Source organism: Arachis ipaensis, chromosome B4, assembly GCF_059453495.1.
Source record: "Arachis ipaensis isolate K30076 ecotype BB chromosome B4, ASM5945349v1, whole genome shotgun sequence".
Classification (NCBI taxonomy): Eukaryota; Viridiplantae; Streptophyta; class Magnoliopsida; order Fabales; family Fabaceae; genus Arachis; species Arachis ipaensis.
In genome coordinates this window covers 118033367-118038203 of record NC_142439.1, presented here as the reverse complement: position 1 = coordinate 118038203, position 4837 = coordinate 118033367, and the positions used below count along the sequence as shown (strand labels likewise).

The 4837-nt window shown below is 34.2% G+C and overlaps 1 non-coding gene across 1 annotated transcript; it reads right to left on the bottom strand.

Moving 5' to 3' along the window:
* Positions 1 to 4279: 4279 nt before the first annotated feature.
* LOC148568925 (small nucleolar RNA R71) lies at positions 4280 to 4383 on the bottom strand. The gene has a single exon (XR_015881571.1). It is a non-coding gene; the product is annotated as a small nucleolar RNA R71 (small nucleolar RNA).
* Between the last annotated feature and the right edge of the window lie 454 nt (positions 4384 to 4837).

Sequence of the window (4837 nt, the reverse complement as noted above, 5' to 3'; positions counted from 1 at the left end):
TTAAGTTCAAACCTGGTCGTCTGCAAATGTCCACCAAGTTTAACCTTGTCTTATCGTTATTCTTTATCCTCTTATCGTCCATTACCATGTGCATGATATTACAAAATACGTTCTTTTTAATGTGCATCATATCAAGACAATTGATGAGCGGATAATTTATACCCTTTTTGGCATTGTTTTTATATAGTTTTTAGTATGATTTAGTTACTTTTTATTATATTTTTATTAGTATTTATGAAAAATTTACATTTCTGGACTTTACTATGAGTTTGTGTGTTTTTTTGTGATTTCAGGTATTTTCTGGCTGAAATTGAGGGACCTGAGCAAAAATCTGATTCAGAGGTTGAAAAAGGACTTCAGATGCTGTTGGATTCTGAGCTCCCTGCACTCGAAGTAAATTTTCTGGAGCTATAGAAGCCCAATTGGCGCGCTCTCAATTGCGTTGGAAAGTAGACATCCTGGGCTTTCCAGCAATATATAATAGTTCATACTTTTCCCGAGATTTGATGGTCCAAACTGGCGTTCAAAGTCAGTCTAAAATATCTTGGCATAAAACGCCCAAACTGGCACCAGAATTGGAGTTAAATGCCCAAACTGGCACCAAAGCTGGCGTTTAACTCCAGGAACAGCCTAAGCACAAAAAAACTTCAATGCTCAACCCAAGCATACACCAAGTGGGCCCCGGAAGTAGATTTCTGCACTATCTGCACTTAGTTACTCATTTTCTGTAACCATAGGTTACTAGTTTAGTATAAAAACTACTTTTAGAGATTTATTTTACGTCTTTTTATCTATCTTTGGATCATATTATGTAACTTTGACACTTTGAGACCTCCATGGGAGGCTGGCCATTCGGCCATGCCTAACCTATTTTCACTTATTCTACACCCCATAGATTAAGGTGTGGAGCTCTGCTGTTCTTCATGAATTAAAACAAGTATTATTATTTTTCATTCAATTCACGCCTACTTCTTCTCCAAGATATACTATTGTTCTTAATTCAGTTAAGTCAGAATGAAGGGGTGACCCGTGACAATCACCCAATCTTCGTTACTCGCTTAGCCAAGATCCGCGTGCCTGACAACCACAAGTGGTCTACATGATGTTCAACGTAGTCATTGGACGACAGCCGGAGTATATTCTCTTGGGCCTCTAATCCGTGATTCGCATCGTCTCTCCTGACAACAGAGCATCTGAATATGAGATTAGAACCTTCGTGGTATAGGCTAGAACCATTGGCAACATTCAGATCCGAAAAGTCTAAACCTTGTCTGTGGTATTCCGAGTAGGATCTGGAAAGGGATGACTGTGACGAGCTTCAAACTTGCGAATGTTGGGCGCAGAGACAGTGTGCAAAAGGACAATGGTCCTATTCCGACGCTAGCGGGAACCGACAGATGATTAGCCGTGCGGTGACAGTGCATATGGATTTGTTTTCATCCGAGAGGATCATACATCTTGCCATGGAAGGAGGTAACGCGTGGTTGGAAGAAGGCAGTAGGAAAGCAGAAGTTTAGAAGTAACAAAGTATCTCCAGAAACTTATCTGAAATTCCCACTAATGAATTACATAAGTATTTCTATCTTATTTTGTGTTTTATTTATATTTTAATTATCAAAACCTCATAACCATTTGAATCCGCCTGACTGAGATTTACAAGGATGACCATAGCTTGCTTCAAGCCGACAATCTCCGTGGGATCGACCCTTACTCGCGTAAGGTTTATTACTTGGACGACCCAGTGCACTTGCTGGATAGTTGTGCAGAGTTGTGAAGAAGTGTTGTGAATCAACAATTCTGTACGCGCACCAAGTTTTTGGCACCGTTGCCGGAGATTGTTCGAGTTTGGACAACTGACGGTTCATCTTGTTGCTCAGATTAGGTAATTTTATTTTATGTTTAAGCTTTTTGTTTTTAATCTTTTTATTTTCGAAAATATTCAAAAAAAAAATAAAAATAAATATATATTTTATTTTGTTCTTCAGAATTTTTAAGAATGAATTCTAAAGTTTCATCATGATTTGTTGAAGCCTGGCTGGCTGTCAAGCCATGTCTAATCTTTTGGACCGAGGCTTCCACTTATCGCTGCAGGTGCCTTTTGATTCCCATCAATTTGGTTGTTGTATGTAATGCTCTGCTAAAGCTTGGCTGGTCATTGGCCATGTCTAATCTTTTGGACCGAAGCTTTCACATAAAGCTTGGCTGACTATTAAGCCATGTCTAAATTTTTGGACCGAAGCTTCAGACTAACATTGCATGATTCCTGGAATTCTTATTAAAAATTTTGAATTTCCTTATTTTCTTTTTCAAAATTAATTTTCAAAAAATCCAAAAAAAAAAATTTAATAAAACCATAAAAACAAAAAATTTGATGTTTCTTGTTTGAGTCTAGTGTTAATTTTTAAGTTTGGTGTCAAATGCATATTTTTTATTTTCATTAAAAATTTTCGAAAACTCATGCATGGTATTCTTCATAATCTTCAAGTTGTTCTTGATGATCTTCTTTGTTTGATCTTTGCATTTTCTTGTTTAGTGTTTTTTCTTGTTTTCCATATGTATTTTTGAATTATCAGTGTCTAAAGTTTGAAAATTTCTAAGTTTGGTGTCTTGCATATTTTTCTTTTCTTAAAAATTTTCAAAAATATGTTCTTGATGTTCATCTTGACATTCATAGTGTTCTTGGTGTTCATCTTGATATTCAAAGTGTTCTTACATGCATTTCCTTGTTTTGATTCATAATTTTCATGTTTTGTGTCAATTTTATGTTTTTCTCTTTCTTTATTAAAAATTCAAAAATAAAAAAATTTCTTTCCCTTATTCTTCTCATAAATTTTGAATATTTGGTTTGACTAGTCAAAAATTTTTAAAACTTAGTTGTTTCTTATAAGTCAAGTCAAATTTTCAATTTAAAAATCCTATCTTTTCAAAACGTTTTCAAAAATCAAATCTTTTTCATTTTTCTATTTTTCAAAAATTTTAAAAATTGATTTTCAAAATATTTTTCTTATTTTTATTTCATAATTTTTGAAAACTTTACTAACAATTAATGTGATTGATTCAAAAATTTTAATTTTGTTACCTGCCTATTAAGAAGGGTTCAATCTTTAAATTTTAGAATCATATCTTTTTGTTTCTTGTTAGTCAAGTAATCAACTTTAAATTTCAAAAATCAAATCTTTTTAAATTTCTTTTTCAAATCTTTTTCAAAAAAAAAATTTCAATCATATCTTTTTTAAAACTTAATTTCAAAATCTTTTCTAACTTCTTATCTTTTCAAAATTAATTTTCAAATCTTTTTCAATTAACTACTTGACTACTTGTTTATTTTACTAATTCTTATCTTTTTCAAAACCACCTAACTACTTTTCTCTCTCTAATTTTCGAAAACCACTAACCTCTTGTTCAAAATTCTTTTTAATTAACTAATTATTTTAAATTTTAATTTTATTTTATTCCTTTTTATAATTTTCAAATTCTAACTAAATTTTAAAATAAAAACAAAAATATTTTCCTTTTCATTTAAATTAGTATTCGAATTCTCTCTCCCTCATCTCTTTCTATTTATTTATTTAATCACTAACACTTCTCTTCTTCTTAAAAATTCGAACCCTCTCTCCTTCTCTGTGTTCGAATTTCTCTCTTCTCATTCTTCTATTCTTCTCTTCTTCTACTAACATAAAGGAATCTCTATACTATGACATAGAGGATTTCTCTTCTTCTCTGTTCTCTTCTTTTTCATATGAGCAGGAGCAATGATAAGAACATTCTTGTTGAAGCTGATCCGGAACCTGAAAGGACTCTAAAGAGGAAACTAAGAGAAGCTAAAGCACAACACTCTGGAGAGGACCTGACAAAACTTTTCGAAAAAGAAGAAGAGATGACCGAACCTAACAATAATGGTGGAGATGCAAGGAAGATGCTTGGTAACTTTATTGCACCCTCTTCTGACTTCTGTGGAAGGAGCATCTCAATTCCTGCAATTGGAGCAAACAACTTTGAGCTTAAGCCTCAATTAATTTCTCTAATGCAGTAGAATTGCAAGTTTCATGGACTTTCATTGAAAGATCCTCATCAGTTTTTAGCTGAATTCTTTCAAATCTGTGACACTGTTAAGACCAATGGGATTAATCCTGAAGTCTACAGACTTATGCTTTTCCCTTTTGCTGTAAGAGACAGAGCTAGGACATGGTTGGACTCACAACCTAAAGATAGCCTGAACTCTTGGGAAAAGTTGGTCAATGCTTTCTTGGCCAAATTCTTTCCACCTCAAAAGTTGAGCAAGCTTAGAGTGGAAGTCCAAATTTTCAGACAGAAGGAAGGCGAATCCCTCTATGAAGCTTGGGAAAGATACAAGCAATTGATCAGAAGGTGTCCTTCTGGCATGCTTTCATAATGGAGCATCATATGCATATTCTATGATGGTCTGTCTGAATTGTCCAAGATGTCATTGGACAACTCTCCTGGTGGATCTCTTCATCTGAAGAAGACGCTTGAGGAAGCCCAGGAACTCATTGAAATGGTTACAAATAACCAGTTCATGTACACTTCTGAAAGGAATCCTGTGAATAATGGGACAACTCAGAAGAAAGGAGTTCTTGAGATTGATACTCTGAATGCCATATTGGCTCAGAATAAAATATTGACTCAGCAAGTCAATATGATTTCTTAGAGTCTGATTGGAATGCAAGTTGCATCCGGCAGTACTAAAGAAGCTTCCTCTGAAGAAGAAGCTTATGATCCTGAGAATCCTGGAATGGAAGAAGTGAATTACATGGGAGAATCCTATGGAAACACTTACAATCCTTCATGGAGGAATCATCCTAATCTCTCATGGAAG